At 39.6% G+C, this 12,312-nt stretch overlaps 1 protein-coding gene across 6 annotated transcripts in view; it reads left to right on the top strand.

The window, feature by feature from the left end:
• The first annotated feature begins 2,319 nt into the window (after window positions 1-2,319).
• CCDC91 (coiled-coil domain containing 91) overlaps window positions 2,320-12,312 on the top strand; it is a 151,843-nt gene continuing 141,850 nt past the window's right edge. The window contains exons 1-4 of one of the 6 annotated variants that reach the window (XM_074872059.1): window positions 2,552-2,872; window positions 3,592-3,732; window positions 5,888-5,966; window positions 10,343-10,475. The gene's annotated coding sequence lies outside the window, so the exon portion shown is untranslated. Of the gene's footprint in view, window positions 2,354-2,551; window positions 3,733-5,887; window positions 5,967-10,342; window positions 10,476-12,312 lie in introns of those variants that run through there. The other 5 variants (XM_074872058.1, XM_074872057.1, XM_074872061.1 and 2 more) reach the window with 5 other exon arrangements.

Genomic DNA, 12,312 nt, shown 5'->3' with positions numbered 1-12,312 from the left:
GAGATACTGTAATCTTACTGTGCATCTACTTAACAAAATCACAGCATAATTTTTATCAGTCTTCTTCAGTTACTGAGAGAGTGGCGTTAGTGGTGTCATTTTCTTAGCACAGAGAAAACTGAGTAACTATATGTCATCTTCCATTGATACTTATTACCTGTCATTAAAATAGCATTGAAAAGTATCGAGATACAACATTAATGCAATCGTTTTAGTGGAAAATCAAAACAAAAGTGATTTAATTTTTCTCTCATCTACCAAATTCTGACACAGAAATAAATGAGACACCTGATAATGGTCACTATAAACCATTAAACTCGGGAAAAAAAATTATAATAAACAATGCATTTACTTTTACTGACTTTCAAAACGGAGAAAATGAGCTAATTAGACAAGTCTGCATTTTGAAAGGACATTTTCCCTTACATAAGAAGAAAAGTATAAAGTTAAGTATATTATATACTAATTCTCATAACCCAAAAGATACAGCTGTGCTTTAAAAACACAGTGAAAATGTAATTACCTAATTTTGCTTGGTAAGAACTACTTTTTCTTGGCTTTTTGCCCAGAATATGCTTATTCCTTCTGCAAAAACAGTATGGCATACTCTAAAAAAGAAAAGGAACATGTTGCAGAGTGTCAAAACAGAGTAAGTTCATTATAAACATATACTTAAGGATCACTGCCTTCAGTCATCAGTAATAGAAACTTGCATTAATCTGTACAAAGAGAACAGTATCTTGATAGTCAAAAAAGTGAAATCTTCAGTTTATTGACAAAACAGGAGCAGGCAGTCCTGGCCTGAGAGTGTGTATGAACACCATTCTGGAAAGGATCTCCTGAAGTCCTGAGAATCTGAATTTTCACTTTTAGTATTATAGAAACCAGTGAGATGATAACTACTGATTAAAACTTTATATAACTTCTGGAATGTCCACATACTAATACACAATATTCAAAAGATTCTCTTAAGATTTTTTTCCCTTTGCACATCCAAGAAGAAACTCTACCAGCTGATTGGTGTATATAATGGTCTTTAGCTGGGATAATACTGGAGTGGAAGGTAACTAATGCAGAAAACAAGAGCCCTTAGAATTGTTTTGTCTGCCAAGGATGAATGTTTCAATGTCCCTCCAACTTTAAACTTTTATAGTGATTCAGGCACAAGATTTTTTTTTTTTTAAATGCATGTCATAACTTGTAAAAAGACTGATAAAGGTGCATATGTTATTTACAAAAAAAATTCATGTTCTATCTCCACCTTTGAGAACACTGCAGGCAGGTGTAAGGGACATAGAGCCTAAACCATCATATTTTTTGTTTCTTCATGTAGTATGGAATACGAAAACTACTGCAGTGCCAGTTCCAATGGCAGTTCCAGTGCCATAATGCTAAATCTTTTTCATTCTATGTCCATTAATACACTGTTCATTAAATAAGTATTGATTCTATTAAGATACTGAGACTGTTTTGTCCACAGAATAGGTTCAGTAGTGAGAACAACCAGTTAAGTCACATCACATCGACACAGCGCTGAGGGATATGGTGTAGTTGGGAACTGTCAGTGCTAGGTTAATGGTTGGACTGGATGATCTTCAAGGTCCTTTCCAACCTAGATGATTCTGTGATTCTGTGATCACACCGTGGTCTGTCATTTACGACTTGGATGTGCCACCTTAGTTTTTGGCACCATGCCACGTCCTCTCAGCACCTTGCAGCCACTGCAGAGAGGACTGCCCCAAAGCTTATCTGCTCCTTCTCTCCAGTCAGGGGGGTGGTTTGATCTTCAGTTCTTGAGTCATTTTCTATGAGGACGCAGAGGGGTGCCAGCTGCTGTTCACTAAACACACCGCTGCTGTTTGAGGACAAAGCTTGAGGCAACGAGCCTAACGTCACCAGGCCGGCAGGGCGAGCAACCCCGTTTTGACTGCAGCACCAAAGGCCAAGAGGCAAAAGCTCCATCCAGGGGCTGGGGTTGACCCTGGGACCGGCGCCAGCCGGTGATTCCAGTGGCGTCAGGTTTCCGTGAGCGGCCCGGTAAGGAACAATAAGGCGCCGTGTCGGCTGGGGAGCCGGCCGAGGATGACCAGCCACTCCCCGAGGCACCCATAGTCGGGGACGTGCCGTGCCCCGGCGGCTCCCGCAGCCCGGCACCAGGAGCGCGGCGCCTCCTCCCGCCTCCCCGCGCCTCCTCCCGCCTCCTCCCGCCTCAGGCGGCGGCGGCGGCGGCGCCCGCGCGGGGGCCCTCGCCGGCACCCAATCAGCGGCGGCCGGCTGCCAGCGCGCGCGTGCGGCGCCGGCACCACGTGACGGGGGCGTGTGGGGGAGTGAGCGGCGCGAAATCCACATCCGGGTGAGGCCGCGCGGGCCGCGGCTGGCGCGTGTCCGGCGGGCGGGCGGGCGGGCGGCGGGGGGAGCTTTGCCCGGGAGGGGGGGCGGCGGGTCCCGCCCGGCCGCGGGGTCTGTGGCGGGGGGGAAGCCGCTCCCCGCCCTCCCTCCCCTCTAGAGGCTGCCCACCTGCGCCGAGCAATCCTCGCAGGGGAGGCAGGCGCCGTTCCCGGCCCTGCCCTCACCGGGGGTACGGGGCGTGGGGCTGGGCCGGTGCCGGTAGGGCCTGGCCGCACCAGGGGATTGTCGCTGCGAGGCCTGGCTCCTCCTCCGGGGGTGCCCCCGGGTCCCCACAGCTGCGGCCCACCGGTACCGCCACCCTGTGCCGCGGTGGCTGTTCTTAGTGATGTGGCTCACGGGTTGCTGCAAAGGGATTTGAAATGTAGTTTAGAGGAAGAGCAGGAGCTTTCCTTCCCTGCACCCAGAAAACTGATACCCCTGTCAACAGGAAGGAGAACCTTGTGAGCAGTTCTCTAGCCCAGAGGTTTGGAAATCTCGGCTGTGATTTCTCTGCTCCTCTGTTTCTGAGGCCAAACTGTGCTTGGCCAAATTTTCAAACACTGTCCAGAACCTTAAGTTGTGGTGAAATATCTAGTCTGATTTTTCAGCGGTGTCTGTGTGTCGAATATCTGTTACTCTAAATGGAGTTAGGTGTTGAGGTATTTCTGAAAATCAGTCTGAATCTTCAGGCATCCAAAACATTTTCTATAAATCTGGTCTTTAAACATTTTAGCTTTTAAGGCTTCTCATACATAAAATAGGGTTGATTATGTCCTCTTGATACCCCAGCACCTGAGCTTAACCTTCTGCTCTGGGATATTCCTTTGATGAACTCTCTCTGCAGCTTTGGTTCTTAGGAGGCTATAGTTTATCTTATAAACAATTTTCCTTTCCTATCTCAACAATTATTTTTGCCTATCAACTCCACATTGTGAATGCGTTTCTTGCCATCTTACTGCAGCATTTTAGTGACGCTTTAGGTAGTTTTTGTCACTGCTTGAACACCTGTTTCTGTAAACTTGCTTAATTGTTTTTGTTCTCAGCACTTTCTGGCTGTTTTGCTTTCACCTGATCTTCTGATTTTGCTCTTCTGTATTGCATTTCTTTAACTTATGACTTTGGTCTGAGTGCCTCCATATCCATGGCTTGAATGTCTATGTAACTTGGTGCTCGTGTTCTAGTACTTAATTGTTTTTTCTTCAGGGCTGTCAGGTTTCTCAGTCACTAATAGAGGAAGCAGACTGCTGACCATTTTCAAACAGAGTTTGCAGGGCAGACAATGTCTGTTAACAACTGCGTGCTGGTAGGATTTGAAAGAAGCAAATCGCAGCAGTAGTCAAAGAGGTGAGGCCTGAATGCTCAATAAATAGTAGATAATCCCAGAGCGTTTTTTAGAACCTCTTAAAGAGATTCTTGAGAATCTGGTGCGAATTTATTTTACACTGTTTTGAAAGGAAGATGATTGAATGTGGGAGACTAGGAGAGTAATTTATGTGCTGTGTGCCTCAACATGTCTTTGTGAACAGCTTCACCAGTAATGCCTTCTGCTTAGTCTGGGACATCACAGCCTCCACATGCTGATTCCTTCTGCCTTAAAGCTGAGATGGTATTTTACTGTAGCTCATCTGAGGAGACAGGTGGATTTTGTACACAGCAGATTGAGACAATGGAAGTTAAAAGAGAGTCTGTCACCTTTGGACACGTTTTTATCCAAATCGTTATTCTGACCATTGCTATAACTAAGTTTAAGGCTTCATTCCGGTTTAATTCTACCTGGAGATAGAAATTACTGAAAACTGAGTATACCTGGTGACACATTTACATCTGTGATATTCATACCTAAAACTCCACGAGGACTTTGACACATATTGGTCAGTCAGTGCCTCACTAGAACTCTCAATGCAGTTTAACTACTTTTGCATTTAATTACTTGCTCCTTGATTGCTTTCTGTCTGCCTTTGAACATCATGGCCTGTTAGACCAGCTCCTTCGCATTTCCTTCCAAGTGACACAAATACTGCCAGAGCTTGGTGAAGAATATACGTTGTCTAGACAATGTTAGCTGTTTATGTGGTGTCAGGCTGACGTTCAGGATGATGATAGCTACGTAGATTTGTAGGTTCCAAAATACAGTTATGCTATAATGCATATTTCTGGTCCAGAGGAACAATTGGATCACAATCATAAGGGCAATAACAGGCATTCTCCAAATGTTTACAGAGCTGCTAAGACATCTAAGTATGGTGTGTATATGAGCACTTGGCTTGATTCCTCCTGGCTTACTGAAAACCAACTTCCAGGAAAGCTTGCAATACCAAATGGAAAAAAAGTTTGTGGTATGATGGAGACAAGCTTTTTGTGAATCTTTAAACGCAGTGTTCACAACACCACCTTGCCTGTGTCCATTTGAGTCCGTTCGGGTTCACAAGGTGGTTGTTTCAGTCTGCAGTGGTCTGATACGCCTGTGAGTTTTGTAATCTGCTAGTGTCCAGTTGTGCAGTTTTTGACACTTAAATGCCCTTACATTTTCTTTCTGCTTATGTAAAACTAATCTGATCATCATAATGAAGGAAAAAACTCTTGTTTTAAATCAATCTTGATACTTTTCCAGCTGTTTTTTGCTTTCGTGTGGGGCTTTTTCTCTAGCACACTAGAGGTTTCAGGCTGCAGACAGTGTAAATTTTAAATCATGCAGACTAAATCTGCCTTTAAGTGCATTGGGAGTGGGAGATTTGCAAGGTGACTTTCAGACATTGTATTTTAACATCTGTTAATTTCACTACTTTGTTACCGTGATATTTATAAGAATACATCAGGAATTCAAGGTGGGGGTTGTTTTTCTGTTTTGGTTATCTCACACTTCTAAAGACTTCTGTGGAAATAACTCCTGTTTGTGTTAGTAAAAATAAACACCTTAAATTTTAAGGTTGGATTTAGCTTTTCTCATTTTTTCTATTGCAACCTTAATCTTCCTTTATCCCTTGGTGTCCCTTAAGCAATGGTACCTGCTCTCCAGACCTGAGTCTCTAGAAGTGGTGCTATTTTTACAGAAAGGAATTAAGTGATTTGTAATTTTCTTAATGTAGAATAACACAGTATCTAGACTTTCTTATTGTACAGTAGGATTCACATCCTTTCTTCCTGAAGAGTTTGGGATGGACCAACACGAAGAATTCTGCTTTTCTGACATAGCAGGCTTTTTTCCTTTACATTGTTCAGTTGACAGATTTATTTTTGGAGTGACTGAAATTAATTCCAGGAGTTCTGTGCACTCTTTCGATGAATTCAAGCCTTAAAAATGTAAATTCCATTATAGGGTATGGTTGGAGAAGCAGAAGTAAGTATCCATAAATTTATTTTTAAGCAATCACAGAGGACCTTTTGAATTAAAAGAAAGTGAATTAAAGTTATTACTTTACATGTACTTGTTTGTTGAAGTGGTGATTGATATTCCTAAAGAGGTTTTTAGGGATGGCATTTTTATAGAACTCTTCTGCAGTTTTTCAGCAGCTGGATGTGCCATCTGCCTGCCTTTGCGTACATGAGGCTCATATTTGCTGTCGATCACGTTGTTACAGGTACTGTTTAGTAAACTTTTCAAGCCTTTGAAACAGACCTAGAGGAATGAACGTTATATTTATAAAGATGTTTTGGATCCTCAGAAAGAAAAGTGTTTCTCATGCCTGTATAACACCTATATAAGAAAAACCGTTTTTGCTATTTGTCATTAAAGTGATCACAATTCAGTTGTATGTCTTTCAGGGAAGAATCTGGAAATGGCTTCAGTTTAAGTTGGTAATTTCAGTCGATATAAAACATGTCTTCTGTTATACTTGCACAACGTTCTCAGGTTCAGTTTTAAGACGATTAAGCATGTCCAAACTATAGTGGTAATTTAGTAAAAAAAAGATCTGAAACCTCAGGCAGTTTATGGAAGACTGGCTTTAAAAACCTCCACTTACTGAAAACAATACAGCAAATTCTGATTTTTAAGGTTCCCACTAGCAACTCTGGTAATTGTTTTAGAATGCAAAGCTTTCAACTATTCAGCTCGATCAAAGAACTAAATTTGAATGTTTTAGCCAATTTTTGTGGATCTCCTTATCAACATATGGCATTGTAATATTCCAGTGTTAACTAGTCAGGTGAGTTTTCAGGTACAGGGAAACCTAAGTCAGGTCTTGTCCAATTCTTCCACCCTCAGGATTATTGCATCTTGTATTTCAGTGCAGTCCTTCTGGAAAAGGTGGCAGGTTTTTGTGCACATATGTAAATTAATTTTAGGTGACTGTGCAACAGTTATGGTTGGGGCTTTTTGTTTGTTTTAGGAGAAAGTTACAATAATTATGTTGGTAGCAAGGGTAGTTCCATGTTGTGATTCTTGCTTCTATTCATCTTCCGTTTGGATCATAAGGCTGTAGTAGATACTGGGCAAAGCAATCTGGACTGAAGAGTAGATTGCTTGTAGTCTGTGGAATACAGTTGGAAATTGGACAATGCTCTTAACAACATTTTTTAACTTTTGTTGAGCCCTGAAGTGGTCAGGCAGTTGAGTTAGATGATCGTTGTAGGCCCCTTCCAACTGAAATCTATTCTATGAACACTCTGGGGAAGAGATGCAGCTCTGGGTGAGGATACTGAATAAATGCGAGTTGAAAGGGATGACAAATATTTGTCCTAACCTATGGATTTTTCAAGAAAATAACTGCTGTAGACCTACTTGCTGTTGCAGATGTTCTTTTGGGCACACTGAACACAGGTAGGAGAAATGTGTAAGAGGGTGAGCAGGTTTAGAGACACTTCATTGGTTGTTCTATACCCAGAATAGGTACCTGCTTTCTGGGAAAATCTCACCATTAATCCTTGCTGAGGTTGGGGCCTGTGTTTCCCTGGTACTATTTGGGGCTTTTCATTGTGTACAGGGCATCTCTGTCATGAACTATCCCTTGAGCCTGGCTGCAGAGGATTACTGTTACAGTTTGTAAAGGCTGTTTTTAAAGTACTAAGTATATTCTTGAAGATTGTAGCATGTAGGTGCCTCCTACAAATGGAGAATTGGTCTACTGAATTCTCTGTCCACAAACTTACATGAGACATATCTTCTGTAAGGCTGAAAAAGGCCTAAAACTTTGGAAATTTCAAGGGATAAATAGGGTTTCTTCTGGCTTTAGGTGAGCATCTGAAGGAAACAGTAACATCGGGGCAATGTGATTCTGCAATATATGATTATATAAACTGATCCCAGTTTGATTCAGGCTGTATGGTAAATCATTATGAAAAATGTAAAGGAAGCAAAATGTATTTAATTCTTTTTTTTTCCTCACACACAAATTCATTCTGAGATGAGTTGATTTCATTTTAGAAATGGGTTATGGAGTCCCACAGAGTTGTTACTCGTTCCCTGAAAGTCTGGTGGATTTCAATTTCGGTTTGTTACTGTAGAATTTGTACTTCCTGTCACTGTTTTCAGTATGCTTTGCTAACGTTTTTATCTATCATTAATGTTACTAATAATGAATTAATAGAATGTAAAACAAAAAAATTTAAACATTTTATTAATTTTTATTAAAATGCCTATTTATTTTTTAACAAAACGTAAAAAGAAAATTTGCCAATTGAGAAACTCATTAAAACTTATAGGACCACTCAAGTTAGAAAGGCTCAGGTTATGGACTGTAATTTGCATTTAACAGCCTGTGGAGATAAGAGAAAGTATTAGTAGGATCATGTCGTCGTGATGCTCATGCAGGTCTTGTTCTGAAAAATAATTAAGGGACTTAAGTCTTTCCAAAAGTCTTTGTTTTCTAAATTGAGTTTTTTTTGTATTTCTGGTGCTCCCTGAGTTTTTATAATATGGTTCTGATGAAAATGTTCTCAGTGTTTAAAACCAGATAAATGTTACTGCAGAAGGCATAAATATATTCTCTATCAAATGGAAGTTCTTTTTTATGGAATAGAATGAATAATTTTATATTGTCAGTGTATTATATTCATAGGGTGAGAACAGATAATAATACGATTTTCTAATTAGATTTTCAGATTGGGTTGCATTTGTTTTTGAGACAGATCTTTATCTTCTCGTAGGTAGACCTTTGCCTTGTTTTGGTACAGCAGCCCTTGTTTGGAAAGCCTAGATTTCAGAAAGGCAGTATTGCCTTTGGAAGGTCTTTGAAAGTCAGTTTTCATTCCTTTTCCGTATTAGATTTGTGATTACTGTATGAGTAGTAGTAAGAAAATGGAAAGGGTTTCAACTGTGATGTGGTAGGAGCTTGTGGCCAATGACAGTCCTGTTTAAAATAAAATAATAAGATCTTCTGTGTGTAGGGAAAACTTTGTGCTTCACTTCTAGAGGAATTACAGAGTGACTTTAGGAGAAATGTTTGCTAAGACAGTGATGGCTTCAGAAAATATCTTCACTACTGACAGCATGTTACTTTTTTAAGGTAAAATTGGTAGTGATAATGAACATACAGTTCCTTTAAAAAAAAAAAAAGGCAAAACTGGTTACATGCATTCTGATCTGTTAGCACAAACCACTGATTTTTATTTGGTGTCCATCTGAATTTTTCTGGAAGCGTTGCAGCTTGTATGTTTGTTACTAAAAATGTTTATGATGACCTTTTTAAGGGGTAAGGGTAGGGCAGATCAGAATGCCAGGGGAGATACTAATGGGGGTCTAGAATCTGTCCCTGCAAAATCCGTGGTCCAAATTCAGTCCAGCTTGTTAGCAGACAAATTATTTTGTGTAAAATGAGCTGGGGAGTTGACCAGATCATACACACCTGTGATTTCCATTTGTGTTAATACTGAACTGCAGTTTTGTCAGTAGCTGTAAAATAAATTTAAAATTTCAGGACTGGCTGTTCGGTGTTCTTTTATCTTTGAGTGGTTTTTGTTCGGGTTTTTTGGGGGGCATTATTTAGTGTAGTCACTGCCTTATGGCCAAGATGTCAGAGTTGGGTACATGTTTAGCTGGGCAGAAGTGATATAGCAGCTGGGACTAAGACTTTGTATTTTTGGGACTAAGACTTTGTATTTTTAATGTCTTTCTGTGTGTATTTTGGGTGAAAAACTCCAGGCATACCTGATGTAGGACTTTGTTAGCATTTCAGTTGCTTTTATATTCTAAGGAAAGGAAGATGATGTGGGTTTTTTGAATTATTTTTTTCAGTAAGATAAAGGTCCCGCGTCCTCAAACAAGAGGTGAGGGAAGAAATACACTGCATAGTCTTATCTGATCAGAAAAAACTATGAGTACAATTGGTGCTCCTTTGAAATGTGTTTTATGCCTTTCTACTCTCTAAGCAGCAGCAGACTTCAGTTTTGCTTAATGCTGGCTACTCTCTTAACCTGATTGTGAAAAGTGAACATAATCCCCTACTCCATTTAAATGCAGAGCAAGGCAGGTTGCTTAACCTAGCCCTGAAAGTAGTTTAACATTTAAAAATACAAACAAACAAACCCACTTCATCTGAGAAGCAGAAACGAACAACAACGCATTGCAGCAACTCGTAAAGAATTTGAACTCAATATACAAGACTATGAAGGGATTTGCTATAACACTGTGTTACAAGCCTTAAAGTTAGAATTTCATAAGCAATTTTTTGTCTTCTTCCCTGGGGATTATATTCAAGTGAAATAATTCAAGATAAAACCAATCTTTGTTCCACTGCTACATTGTTTAGATTTCTATTTTCTACTGGGGTGTAAAGTTAGGGGAAAAGGAGCTGTCAGAAAACTAGCCTAATCCTCTGCATATGCTTTTGGCTATAACGGGTAAAACCTAGGAATCTAAATTCATTGACTGGTAATAGACCTGTTAGGAAAATAAAATAAAACTGCGTATGGTAGAAATAGGTAACTATTGACCTAAGCTGGGGCGGGGAGGGATGACATAAGAAAAATTTGAGTGGTTCATCTAACACATTTGTTTACATTTTATATTTCTCTACAGCAATTTCCTCGTGGTTTGTGCAAGGGACTGTCAATGCCCGTAGTTAACGTGTGTCTATGCTAAGCCAGGCAGCAGGTTCTTTGCTGTGTCGTTAGGCTGCAGTTAAGCCTGGACAGAGGATATTGCTCAACAGGTAATACCACTGCTGCAGTTACAACTTTTTTTCTCATGCTCTTCTCCCTTGAGAAGTTTGTCCAGGGAGTAAACTTATTTTCCGTTCTTAGTTCTGTGTATTCAGGCTGAATATGTGGGTATTATTTTTCTGACTCCTGGCCCCTGCAGTAGAGGAAGGGACTAAAAGGTTGCTGTTTTGATATGCTTCTGCTGTAATAATATCTGAATGTATGGGCTGTGAAGAACAGTGTAACTAATTTAAGTTACTGTGTCTCATGCTTTACCATCTGCTTCCTACAGGTGTTTGTGTCTGATCACAGCCCATTGAGAGGCACATGAAAGCCGCGCCTTGCTACAAGAAGCCTGTCTCGTATTTAGAAGACACTGTTACTGAGTGATACATAAAGTTTTTAGGTGTTGTAGAGATAAACAGTTCTGATTATGTTTGCTAGAAGACATCCCTTGGTTTAATAGTTAGTGAAATTTATATTCAGAGTACCATCTAGATCAGAGAAGTAAGTGAATTTGGATGTTAAATAAGTATTATCTGTGAGAATTAATGTGTGTGAGAGAGTATCACACACAGAATCATCTAGGTTGGAAAAGACCTTGAAGATCATCTAGTCCAACTACCTAGAGTAGGTAATAACATTAATAGATGAAACTGATTAATTGAGCTAGATTGTAGGTAAAATTTGAAGATTCAAAACATCAAACTTCCAAAGGTTTGGAAATGGCTTTGTAATGTTAGGTTGTAGATATTCGAGGGACCAAACTAATTTGAACTTCAAATAGGGGCCATGAAAATAGTACTTATTCATTGCTACTCAATTCTTTTCTCTTCCAGTCCAGCAAAAAGGTAGCTTTTTATACAAAGGAAAATAGCACTGGCTGTGCTTTTCTGTTAACATTTCTGAAAAAACTGAGACGGTTTGCACCTGGAGATTACTTAGTGGATGTGACAATGAATCCTTAGCTCAGTTTACAATGGTAGTGGCAAACTTAGTTAGATTGAGGTACAGAACTGCTAAACCAAAACTGAACTGCTTTGAATATTGATTTAGAAATCCATGCTAACAATGTACTTTTGAAATGGTCTTGGTGTCTATGTAAATGTGTATAGATGCCCTTGGCAAGTAAAGACAAATTCTAAATTCACTCTTAAACCATTCCTCTTCTGCTTTCCATTGGAGGTCCTATGGAATGGTTTATTTTCAAATGTTTCAGAGCCAAAGAAGTCCTCAGACTACTTATATGCAGTGCTTGTTCTTGATTGTATTTGCTTTGGGTTTTGCTACAGTGTAATTTCTTGCACAGAATTGATTGTTTGGTAAATAAGAAGGTGGTGTTGCCAATGCTGCTGCTTTTAATCAGAAGAATTATTTGGCTGTAAATTAGTTTTGAACACAATAAATTGTAAGGAGAAGAATGAGAAAGAAACAGTCTTCCCTTATTTTAATTATGGTTGAAGTCTCCATAGAATTGGGAACACCAATAAGTGTATATATAAAAAGTAATTAGGAAAATATTGTTTACAGAGTTTGTTCTGTTTAAAACATGTCATCTAGTACCATGAAAACATTTGTTGCTTACAGTTCTTTCTGTACATGTTCTAGATTCTGAAGTTCTGTTAACTTGTAATAAATAAATATACTAAATAACTGCTAAATATACTAAATAATGGGCTAAATAAGTTAATTCCATGTCTCCTTAAGGTTTTTGAATAAGGTGAATGTAGGTAAAAGCTATCTGATATTGTGTACTGTTGCCAAAACTTGGTCTTGTAGTTCTTTACAATTGAATTTTTCCTCATTAAATACTTGTCAGAACACACTGCTGGAATTGATTTCATTTAT

The sequence above is a fragment of the Strix uralensis genome, chromosome 5 (assembly GCF_047716275.1).
Source record: "Strix uralensis isolate ZFMK-TIS-50842 chromosome 5, bStrUra1, whole genome shotgun sequence".
Taxonomy (NCBI): Eukaryota; Metazoa; Chordata; class Aves; order Strigiformes; family Strigidae; genus Strix; species Strix uralensis.
Note: the sequence above shows the minus strand (reverse complement) of the source record. Positions and strands in the feature narration are given on the sequence as shown.